Genomic DNA, 13,240 nt, shown 5'->3' with positions numbered 1-13,240 from the left:
AGAGGGGTCTTGTCACTCCGATGGTGTGTATATACGAGATGATTGATGATCACCGGCCAGCATATAAACAGCAAAGAAAAGGAAATATGGTATGCGGAATATACATGTATAATATATATACTCCGAAGGAAAATGAATGAGGAACGGTATCGGGAATATAAGTATGAGGGAAAAATATCTCGGGAACGCGAATATTTCCTCTCTTTATAGCTATTGTCCGTCGTTATATAATAGGTAACACTTGAGGTGAAAAATGGTATCCATTTGTGTGTTATGTAATATATTCCATGCAGTTATTATCTCTCGGTGTGATATTCATCTCTGGATTGAGCGATTATTCTTTCGTGTCAGGTGATAATTATTGCTATTCAGCCGTGTTTACGAACTTCCATTCTATCCATAATGTTTATTTTATGAAATCGGATATAGTGGCGGTGTTGCTCCAACATGAGTTGAGTGTTCTCCCTCTTACAGCGCTATTAAAAAAAGCATCAAAGTCTGGAAAACCGAGTAAAACCGACACAGTCTGCAGTTCACGATATGCAGGTGTATAGACAGGAGCATGCATATATATGCAGGCATCATATGCTTTCGGTGCCATATGCGAACCCCCCCCCCCCTCCTCACACGTGGGGATACTGATGTTGTCTAGATACTAGAAGACTCATTATGTAGCTTGTATTTTTTGTGTACAGTGTTCCCTTAATTTACGCGAGATTTCAAGGCATAATTTATAATTACAATCATCCTGTACATAGATTATTCTTTGAACATCTCGCATAAATTGAGGGAACACTGTACACAAAAAATACTGTGAATTCACTGTACATAAAACTACTCAGAGTACAGGAACTTTAATTACAATCATCCTGTACTCTGAGTAGTTTTTCCTCAAAAACTGATTATTCGAATACAGCCGAATTTTTAGAATATCTTCATGAGACTATTGGAGAGAGATTTATGAAATAAAATTATTTCAGTTTTCGACCACCAGGTGAAAAAGTGGTGTTTTATTATTGATTTTTTTCCCCCATACAAATACGGAGCTACAACAAGCAAAATGCCCAACGAGGTGGCTGAGAAAAAGATGCCCGTAACAAATATGGATGTCATATAATTATTTCAAAAATACAAAAACCCAATTAAATGTGGAACCATAAAAACTAAAAACTATATATACGTGATAAAATATTATATATATTTTATGTCTTATATTTTACCTATCATACGATGCCCATAAAATATTTATTTATGGTTGTCTTATTCTAAGCATGGACTCGATTTACCCCAACATTTTTATCGTACTGTATTTCCTTTTTAAAAGCGTCAATTGTGATTGAATTTACTACCAACGGGGGGAATTTACAACCTCATGGACATGACGGATATACCAAGTTTCAATGGAGTATGTACTCCAGAACGGGCGCTACATAGGCCTGAGTAGTTTCAGTGTACTGACATTACTCCATTGAAATTTGGTATATACGCTCTATGGACCATGGGGGGAAAAAACATTCAATAAAAAAAAGCACCACTTTTCCGTGTACTTTTTTTTCTTTATTTCATGAATCTCTTTTCCTATGGTTTCATTAAGGTATCTTAAAAATTTGGTTGTATTTGGATAAGTAAATTTTGAAGAAAAAAAAACTACTCAGAGTACGGGAACTTTGATTATAATTATCCTGTATATAGTGTATGTGTTACGGTGAATGTGATAAATTGGTTATTATTCATAATAACCGGTTATCGTTCATATTTACCAATCGTCTTCGTACGTTTGACAAATTTATCACTTTTACCGGCAAATATTCTGCGGTTTTCTAACTTCAAGGCGTGAATGCGAGCTGGTCTCCTATTAAAAATGCTGCAAATCTCTGCCGAGAGCAAGCAGACCTATAACACGATACTTACATAACATGGAAATTCAATCATTTACTATCTTTACTTCAAAACATAGGAGACAGATCACAGCACCAGATGAGCACGAAACAAGCACAACTCTGGCAACATAAATACATTCGGGTCACACATACTCTCTGAACACTCATTCCGGCATATATGAATTCGTTAGAAATTCTGCAGAGGTAATGTGTACGAGGTGCATGTAGGGTTAAGTAGTAGTAGTACCTAGCACGAAGCCCTTATGTTTTCCGTCATTGCCTCTTACATCAGGAAGAATTTTAATTCAGAATGGTGAAACGATAAGCAATTATTAACTGAACCATATGTGAGACCAGTTTGTGATACTTCGGCTTACTACAGCATTGACTGATCTGAAGCCCATGAACATAAAATTAGCAAAAGAATAATCATGTATTAATTTGATCATTTTTGTCGCACCACGGTCATTGTCTGCACACCAGCTCGCCTAACATGGGAGAGAATTCAAAAATTTGGTTGGAAACTTCTACAGCATGCACTTTACCGACCCGAGTTAGCCCAAGCGATTTCCATCTATTTAATCCCCGAAAAAACCATCTTGGAGGCAGACACTTTGCAGATAATGAAGAGGCTCAAGATGAAGCCCTAATGGCGGCTGAGACAGCAACCCAAATAATTTTATGCATCTGGTATTGGGGCACTGATAAAACGTTGGGATGAGTGCATAAATATTGCTGGAGATTATGTTGAGAAATAAAATTAGCTTTGAAGTGATTATCACTGTAAGTTATTTTTTAATTATCTTTTGCGACTTACTTAATGACTCTCCTGCGTAGTTCTGGTTACCCGGTCAAAAAGCCAATACCAGAAGGAAGAGCACCCATATATATATATATCCCATTTGGCAAGTCCGAAAAATACTCAAATCAGAATAACATCAATTTTTGAATGCATATTCTAATTCGACAGCCCATGCTTATCCCATCTACTAGAACAAATCCGATGTAAGGGTGCGAACATAGTGCACGCTGGTTTCCGATTCTGAAAATCCACACCGTTACGGATCGGTTAAAAACTTGAATTTCCGGTTTCTTAACTAATCCGTGATGGCACGAAGCTACAGAATCAAAAACCGGCGTGCACTATGTTCGCACTCAAAGGCGTTAAGCAATCTCGGATATTTCAATGCTCGCGAGGGAGAATTTAAAGATTCCTTAGAAACAACATGTAATTTTTATTGATCGAACTATGGTACGAAAAAGCATTAGCATCACCTTTTTTTTAAAAGTTTATTGTTTTTATTCTTATTTTTGCTAGAATCGTTTTGATTTGCCTCGTGTGTTTATCGAGCCAATGGATATTATACTAACTATGGTCTCTGTGTAAAAAAGAAAGAAAAATAAGCTTCTTATGAAAAAAACTGTATTTTACACTTAATTTCACAGAATTAATTATTCATGGTTGAAATAATTATTGTGCAATACAAGAAAATTAAAAAAATATATTTCTATGAGAGATACGTGACCTTTTTCCTGATATTTATTCTGTATTCAAAAATAATTGGGTATTTCGAGTGGAAACAATAGCATATCCATGTTCACAGAAAAAGTCTAGAATACGCGATCCATTTCCGGATTTTCAAAAAATTCCAAGAAAAAAGGGAAATGAAGAAAAATACGTATGCATACTTTTATACATAAATAGAGTCTTTCTCTTAATATTATTCAAACAATAGTCAATTGAACACGAACTGACTTTTTTTGTCTTGGAATCGCAGACACGAATTCAAAAAATACAAAGATATATGCACACACACACGTAGGCTATATGATATTCTTTTCTAGACTATTCTGTGAATGTCAACTCACATAACAAATAACTATGCTTGTTCTACGATTGCATAACAATGTTTGTTGTGCGATGTATTTTTTTTATATCGATTTTCTGAAATATTTGCCGGTATCGGTGACACGAAAATAAACACTAATACAAGATATACGGAAGACTGGATGTTGTGAAGATATTTATTATTTGAGATACCCGGGAGTCGAACCTGGGTCCCTCGATAACCCGGGGGGCCCGGGTTCGGCTCCCGGTAGAGGCAGAGATGAGTTTTTTCCTTCCTTAAAAAAATTACATCTCAAATAATAAATATCTTCACAACATCCAGTCTTCCGTATATATTGTATTAACAAGTGGAGAGCGACATTCATGTCATATAAACTCTAATGCAAACAAGCTGCTACTGCGGAATGACACGATTTTTTTTCGAAGATAATCTATGTAAGAGAATTATGATTTTTTTCATGAAAGATTATTGCAATTTTCCCAAAAGTTATGCTGCTACATTCCCTCAGGATGTCATGTAATTTGTGAGGAATGCTTGAACCCAAAAAAAACTATTTGGGCCCATCAATTGGGGGATGAGCCTCGTACAAAAATTTACAAAATACAATAGAAATGAACAAACAACATGAAATATGTACAGGATGCATAGGTAATAGGTCGTATGGCAATTTACTGGCTGAGCCTAAAAGCATACTTCCTATTAGCGAAAGTGTACAAATAACGTGTAGTACTCAGATGTATAGAAGAGTTGATCCACTTTGCCCAGGAATATTGATAGTATTGAATATAGATGTATGCCATTAATATTGAAAGGGGTTGTACAGTTGCTAAAATATTGAAACTAACTTTCTATACCATCCCCGTGTGCGCAAAAATCCAGTTAGAAAGTTGTTTCCCTGCCTCTGCTGTTGCCAACTAAAAAAATCCCCCGTTTCTAAGTATAATATTCACCGAGATAATGGAGCATTAAATGCGGGGAATTCGTTTAACCGTTAGAGTGGGCGATAAAAGTTCAAATAACTGTCAAAATAACCACTCGGTAATTCTTGGTAAAAGTAGTTTTCAAAAATCAACGGAATAACTATTTTTTTGATGCATAAGATTCCTTTCGAGAAATTAAGAAAAGTCACGGAGTGAAATTTTAAAAGTTTGAAAAATAAATATATAGTGGGTGATAAAGTTTAAGAAACGGTCAGAATGACCGCTCTGTAATTCTAGTGCAAAGGATTAAGTTTTTGCCAAAACAGTACTTCTATCAAAGTAACCACAAACGGATAGGCAGCCTTACTATAAGAGACAATTTTTATAAAATATACCGATATATTAACAAGAATAGTCATTTATTTCGAAAAAAAAAAATTCTCATTTCCCGTGAATACATTGTCTGTAAATCGAAGTAAATCCTAAGGAAAAATCTCTAGCGGAGTCCAGAAATATGGCCACACAATCCGGACACATAAGGCAAGATAGCCGAGATAGAGGGAAAGAAAGAGAGAGAGATAGCAACCCAAACCACAACGGACTTAATGGAAAGCTGGCACTGATTCCCAAAGGATTTCTCCCGTCTGATGAGCGGAAACGTGGGAAATGGTCGGCAAAACTAAACAAAGGAGAGGATTCAGCTCAAGAGAGAGAGAGAGTCAAAGAGAGATCTTGTTTGATTGAAGATGGAAGAAAACCAGGAATCAAAAAAAAAAACGAAAACAAAAGGAAATACAAAAGAAAATCCTAAAGGAAATAAAACGCACAAACACACTCGATCTCTCGGAACTTATCGCCCTCAGCACACGCATACGAGTACACATACTCACACTCCCACAACATACAGTGATAGCTGTATGGATCGATCATTGATTCGGGAAAACCCACTGCCAAGACTTTCCATTGGTTGCTGCTTCGTTGTGAGACTCTTCGCGAGAGTATAAGGTACTTCAGTTTTCTTGCTTCGAGAAAACTCACTTCGCTTTCCATCAGGAATATAATGGAAAATAAAAACAGGAATGAACGCAAAGGAGTAGGGTGTTAGATATCTTCTATTAAAACAAAAAGAAGAATAAGTAAGAAAAGGAATTTATTTTTTTCCCCTTATGGGAAAGTGTGTTTGTATTACTATGGGAATGCTTCAAGGCTTCGTTTTTTGCTTCACTGCCTTTTTCATTCCATTGCAATCACCGTTGTCAGAACACTAACTAAAATGAATTTACGAAGGTGTTTTTAACAGCTGGCTGATGCGAAGATGAATTTAGGAAAGAGGGGAAATCCAACTGCTCTTATATACGGGGAATCTAATCAACATCCTTTTACTTAGACCTAGACCATTAGGTAACAAAGGCAACGAATATCTTAATCATTCCTTAAAGCTCGTATGCACTGAACGGGACCGTGCATGGACAGTCGGATCTTATTCAGGCCAACGCTCTCAATTGATGACACTGCCCACCAGATGGTGACATCATCCTCGGATAAGATTAATGTACACGAGAAATTTTATTCCCGTATTTTTCGGTGGCTACCTATTCACAAGCTTTTAATAGTCTATGATGTCTTTTAAAGGTCAGATTGAATATTTCATGTTCATCAGCTTCAAAGCAATCGATTGATCAGAGATACGGGGAATTTCCTGCACATAATAGGCTAATGTTGATCGAGACCTGAACCTACTCTAATCAAGTTTCGAAATTCGATCCAGAAACCGTTGTTTGAACCAATTGCTGACCAGGTGTCGTTATTTCGATTTGATACCCCGAACGATGTTTATGGGAACGTTTACAATAATTTTTTCTTCAACTATTTCTAGTAATATCAATAGAAATACATTCAAAGAAACCGATTGCCAAAACTTTCTATTGGTTACTTCGTTGTGAAACTCTTCGTGAGAGTAAAATACTTCAGTTTTCTTGCTTCTAGAAACTCAACTCGCTATTCATCAGGACTATAATGGAAAATAAAAACAGAAATGAACGGAAGGAGGTAAGATATCTTCTATGAAAACAAAAAAAAAAGAGGAAAATAAAAAAGTAAGAAGATTCTTATAGGAAAAGTGTGTGTGTATTATTATGGGAGTGCTTCATGGCTTCGTTTTTGCTCCACTGCTTTTCCAGAAATTTTTCGTTACATTGCAGTCACCGTTGTCAGAGCATTAATGAAGATGGATGCGGATGGAAAATTTCATTTCTGTGACTAGGGGTGTCTACCTATTCACACGATTTTGGTAGTTCGTAATGTCTTTCAGAGGTCAGATTGAATATTTCATGTTATCTAGTTTCAAGGCGATTGACTGATCAGCGATACAGTGCGACGCTGTGCAATCGTGAGGAACATCGTGTTGGACTCCCATTGTGAGTATCCAGGTTCCGACGTCGTTGACGCACAGTGGCGGTAGGCTGAAGTTTGTTTTCTGAGATTTTCCAACTTCAATGCGTGAATGTGAGCTGCCCCCCCCCCCCAATTTCAAAAGTCTCTCCGCAAAAAGCCGGCATACCTACATTGACATAACATGTAAGCATTTACCATCTTTACTCCAAAATATGTAAGATGCATGACGACACTAGCAAGAACACGAAGAATTCTTAAGAATAACTTGTATATGCATTATATATAAACGATTTCTTTTCAACTCCATTTTTAGTCATATTAATTTAAAAAAATATTCAATGTTTATCTTTTTTATGTATTTATTTGATTGGCACAGCGATTATGGCAAAGGGGTACGAGCTCAGGGCCACAAGGGCTGCCTCACGAGGCTTTGGAGTCAGTACCGTTGAATCACGTACTTATTATCACGTTAATCATTATTGAGTTAATTGAAAGCCAACTCGAGACAGGTAATTTCAATTACCTTTTGAACTTTATACTAATTTTATATTACGTTTTTGTTTCCATTTTTAATTAGATGAAGCTTTTAAAAGCCTTGGACTTTGTTATTATGAAACCCAATAACATTACTGCAACATAAAAACATAAGAAGCAAATGAAAAAAAAAAATCTTGACGTAAAAGTTTTGAAGTTATCGTTATTATTTAGAATGCTAATATCAAAAGACACTATTACTTACCAACCATTTATTAGATTTCACCCATGTCTTTGCTTTTTTCCAACTCTTTCCTAATGCACTTTTTGTCGCTATTCAAAATTTTAATTCAGATAAATTTATCCTAGAATAATGTGGATAGTTTGTGGAATGATATGAGGGAACTTCTTTCTGAATCCCTCTTTCAGCTCTTTTACTGGCTGAATTAAGATTTTAATTGATTTTCTAACTTGTTTTCTGTTATTTGCTGTCCTGATCCTTTAATTTAGAGATATCACAACCATAAAATTCATTAAAAATTTTTTTTTCTTGTATGTTTTCTGGACTTTACCTATATCTATAAAAACAACATTAAAATCAAAACAAAAAAAAACGAATTCTATTCTTCCTTAAAAAATAGGCGATTTAAAGAAATTAAATTTATGGAATAAATGCTGAAATGAATGAAATTTTTGTCTTGTAAATAAAGATTAGAATCTCATGCATTCAGGAAAAAAAAAATCAAGTTCTTTTGTGTAATAATTTTTTTTTTTGAAATTAATAAAACCACCAAAATTGCATTTACCGAATGCAATTGAATTTAAATTAATTTAATTAATAAAACACATGTTCCCAGGCCGTTAAAAAGTCATCTTTCCGATGGTTTAATGCCTCGCGCTCATTATGGAGAAAAAACAATAGAGCAAGGACTCATATTTGTTTATCACCGATTTGCACAAAAATCACAAAATATATAAATACCACCCGCGCATATCAGTTACACTAAAATGACACCACGAACGAGAGATCACTCACTTGAAAACAGTAAAATAAGCAACCAAAAATTTTAATACTCCAGCTTACAAAACGTGCTGTATTGAACAAAGAGTTATTTTAAAAAAAAGTAGCAGGGCCGTGACGTCACACAGGCTCCGAGATTACGCCCACTAATCCAATGCTGTAACCGTCAGAGCAGCAGCCTTTACTATATAATTACTTTATAGTCCTGGTATGAACTGTTATAATCTCATCTACGGCACCCCAATATGCGATTGAAAGTTCAATGTTCCAGCACAAGTTTATATTTCTCGGGAGCTTTCGCTTTTACTGTCTTTGGGAAAAATGTTGACGTTTTAAATTTTTTATGATACTTTCGGTTTAAAATGTATGAGAATTAACAAAATATATTAATTTTCAACCATCAAGCAACCGTCAAGTTTTGAACATCAAACATTTAAGATGTAACATTTTTAGGACTTCTAAGCTATTTCTTTGCACTCTTTGAACTTCCAGATGCCATGAGTCCAGTCAAGTCATAATGGAGTGGGATTGTTTATTTTCGTGCTCGAATAAAAATTACATTTTTTATGTGTATATTAGAACATGACGGGTACTATATGTGTTATAGGTATTCATTAAGTGTAGGAGAAACAGTGTTTTTATAAAATTGTGCAATCGAGTGAAGTGAGAGAAAGTTTTGTGGATATTGGAAAAGCCACGCCGTTGCGAGGTGTTGGGGCTAACACAGTCGTGTGTAATGTTCGGGAGCTGTAAGTACGGGAAACTTTGAAAAATCTAAATGTTTGGAACCAAACGTTTCTGGAAGTTGAATGCTGCGGCCCCTCTGTTAGACAAAGATGATTACCCATTAGGTAATATGTTTTGTAGGATGTCATTGTTTGTATCCAACTGGGGCGTTTATATATATATATATATATATATATATATATATATATATATATATATATATATATATATATTTTTTTTTAATTCAGAATCTGTCATTATTTAAATTCTGAGATGATTATTATTCAAGATATATGTTTTTGAATGCTTATTATAACATTGGTTTTGACATTTGGTCGCCATTATCGAAGCAACGTGGCCAGGGACAGAAGCGTGCAAAAAATTATACAGGGTTAAAACTTGGAGGTTATAAATTGAACGCAAGCTGGACTCTATAGTCCCGTATTTGAAGACGGACCATAATTTGAATTGAGAATCTGAACATTGTATATTTGCATCATATGCTGATAGTATGGATATATGTAATTAATAGCGTCGTGTACCCCGTGGATAATTTAACTATTGATTATTACGCAGTCCCGTAATAGGTTGGTGACCATATTACTTTTAAATTTTGCGAGACATTGTTTTATTTAGCATTCTGTGTCTATTGTACGCATCTATATATCATACCATAGCCTCTCACATGATCCTGGACTGTCTCAATTATAGAATGATAAAGTTTTAGTTTGACAATATCCATTTTGCATTTTGTGGTATGATGGCCCTATGTTACACATAATGTGTTTATTTTCTGAGATTGAGACATTTTATTGCATTATATCATCAATATATTTGAGAATAGCCTTAACTGCATACCACTGTGTGTTTGTATCACTATATTTTGTATGGGAATTTTTTGTTAAATGTTTGAATACGGGATTAAGTCTTTCGTCATTCTTGGCATTGTTGAATCAAATGTTTCTTCCTAAATTTAGCGCTAATTGGTGAAATCTGAACCATACGTCACGTTCCCATTCTTTGTCCTGTTTTTGTTGCTTTTTGTCCCTTATTGTGTAAAAACAGTGAAAATGAGTCGCACATACTCCGGGCACTATAAATTGCTGAAAAACGTGTTAGCAAACGAGAAATCAACAGAAAAACTTGCAACTGTTTTTGAAAATCTTGAAAATGTTAGTAAAATCACCAATCAGGAAGAGACGCTAACTGACGATTCACGGGCTTCTCCGAACAGTACAGTATATTCTCCAATAATGTGTGATAGAGGCCCATCTTTTTTCCGGTTTACCTCTCCTCATCCGCCCAGACGAAGCCAACGACTGCAATCTATGTGTTCCACTGCCAAAGGACCGACGCAAACATCATTGGATTTTAATTTGTCTGTCACCTCAATGTCGGAGATGCACAATTCATCAGGTGTCTCATCTATATCGTTGGATTCAGCGCATCAAGCTGGAGATCTTCAACGACAAGCAACACCACCTATCCCTGCCACACAGGCCAGATTCGGATTTGCCACTTCAAATATCGTGAACTCGTCTTTTTTCGAGAATCAGTCCCTCAATTTGGACTCTTCTTCAATGGCTACCACCTTCGAGGAGGGAGACGACGAACCCTACGATGCATCGAACGACTTGTCTTCATCCCAGCAAACGGAAAAAGAGGTTAGCAAAAAATCTCTATACTTCAGGAGCCCTAACTTAAGTGATTCTTCGCAAGAGGACGATACTGCTTTGATGGACGAGGTGAATACAAGAAGAAAAAGTTTCAAGAAAACAAAAAAACATCAAAGTATATCCTCAACTAAGAAGGGAAAAAAACATGATGATCGGAATATCAGGGATAAGAATACACCCAACAATCGTCGAGATGAAAAAGGTACAGAAACAAATCAATTAAATTGTATTTCGAAAGAATTTAATCTCTTGGACAGTAATCCACAAAATATTACAGACTCGGACGTCGAGAAGAGTATTGAACCAGTTTGTGGACACTGTAAGGCATCTTTTAGAGATTTAGCGACTAAAAAACTATTGGAGAGACTAGAAGGTCTATATTGTACTGAAGAAAACAGCAATTTGGAGGAGTACTATGAAAACAGAGTCCGAGAAGCGGAAGACTTGGCGTTCCGACTTCAGCCTGATCGCAAAAAAATACAATTCAAGGAATATGGACGATTTGATAAATGCACAAATATTCTGCAAATGATGACCTGTATCACGGACATTGTACATTCTTCTACAATTGTAGAGAACAAGATTAGACACAACATCCCTCGAGCCGCCCGCAAAAGAGCAGATAAATTAATCAAACTCGTGGAAGATTGGATAGAAGAAAGTTGTGGAGAAAATGAGAAATTGTCCAAAACAGCACAAGAAAAACAGGTAATTGGAGGAAATACAATTTTGAAAAATCCTTCAGTTGTAGAGGACGGTGCAAAGATAACGAAGGGAAATTCTACTAAAATTCTCGGGCTTCCTCCCCCCCTTCCGCAGAGGAAGAAAAAGGTGAAGAAGGTGAGTCTCAAAAATCCCTCTTCTTCACAGACCCAGGAAAACAATACGGAGGATAAAGAGAAGACCGAGATTGATAATCTAACCATTCCGCCTCCAATAGAATCTGCTTCTGAAAAAGCAACGGCGTCAGAAGAATTGGGGCAATTTGAGATTGTAGAAGAGCTGATCGTAGAACAGGAAGACAAAACAATACAAGAACAATTTCAAGAGGTGCGCAAGAAGAAAAAGAATAAGCGAAAGGTACAGGAAAGAGGAATCTCACAGGAACGAAGAAATCCAGATGAATTTTTTACAATTCTTCTTTTGAAAAACAATAACTCTACAAAAAAATATATTTTTAATGAGTTCGAATAATTTTAAACCAATTTCATAATGGCATAGGCAGAATCAGAAAAATAAGCAGAGGATATGCACTTGATTGCTACCAAAATAAAACATGTCAAGAAATAAAAACAGCTGTCCTCTCTAGAAAAGTGACAAGAGACAATATCTATGCCATCCCCACGAACAACTCCCAAATGGGGGATAGAAACAGCCAACAATCGTCAAAAATTAATCGAGTTCTTGGGAATACATTATCATCTAGTAAAAATGCTGAATCTCGATCAAATATTTACCTAGAGCGGGAGAAGACATCACAGGCAGGGACGGTTTTAATTTACAGGAGAAGAGAGTCAACAGGTCAAGAAACAATCAGCCTCATTGAATTTCTTGATGAATTCGACTCAGAAATTATTTGTACTCGTCCAGTTAGAAATGGGCTGGCTATTCAATGTAAATCCAGGGAAATTTGCTACAATATTAAGAGTTCCCTGGAGAATAATGACTATCTAAATCATCATGCTATTGCCTTTATCAAATCTCGAATGCCTAGTAAAAAGAGTGACCGATGGAACCAAACACAATCTTCGACCCCCTCCGATAACAGGCAATATCAGGAACAGGAGAAATTTCCAATTCACATGACCTACCGTAGCAGTAGAAATCCAACTCTCACAATGAAAAACCTGGAGGAACAGCTCAAATATGCCGGATTCCAACATCTAGTTCGGCGTACTTCTCAATGCCCGAATGGTCTTTTTATAGATTGCTCCTCCTTGTATGGACAAGCAGCGATCAGGAGAGAGATCAATAACAATTTTAAACTCAAACTTCACCTACGCGTCATCTAATCCTCAGGCTTATCGTTGGATCAAAAGACTTTTCTTCTTTTCGTGGTTCTAAATTCTTGTGTAACATCCCTTAAGAGAACACCTTATTTGTCATTATATAGGATTATGTCTTCTCCTGATCATCAACGTTCAGTGTCTGTTCCAACATCTTCCACAAATGGCATCAAAATATTACAATTTAATGCCAACAAATGCAGAAATGCGACTGCGCTTCTTCCGTTGCAAGCCACCAAAAACTCTTGGGGTATATTGATGTTACAAGAACCTCTGATTGGTAAAGGTAAACT

The sequence above is a fragment of the Pholcus phalangioides genome, unplaced genomic scaffold (assembly GCF_987345545.1).
Source record: "Pholcus phalangioides strain wild (caught in Gottingen) unplaced genomic scaffold, Ppha-v1.0 ptg000003l_1, whole genome shotgun sequence".
Classification (NCBI taxonomy): Eukaryota; Metazoa; Arthropoda; class Arachnida; order Araneae; family Pholcidae; genus Pholcus; species Pholcus phalangioides.
The sequence above is the reverse complement of the archived record's forward strand: the minus strand, read 5'-3'. Positions refer to the sequence as shown.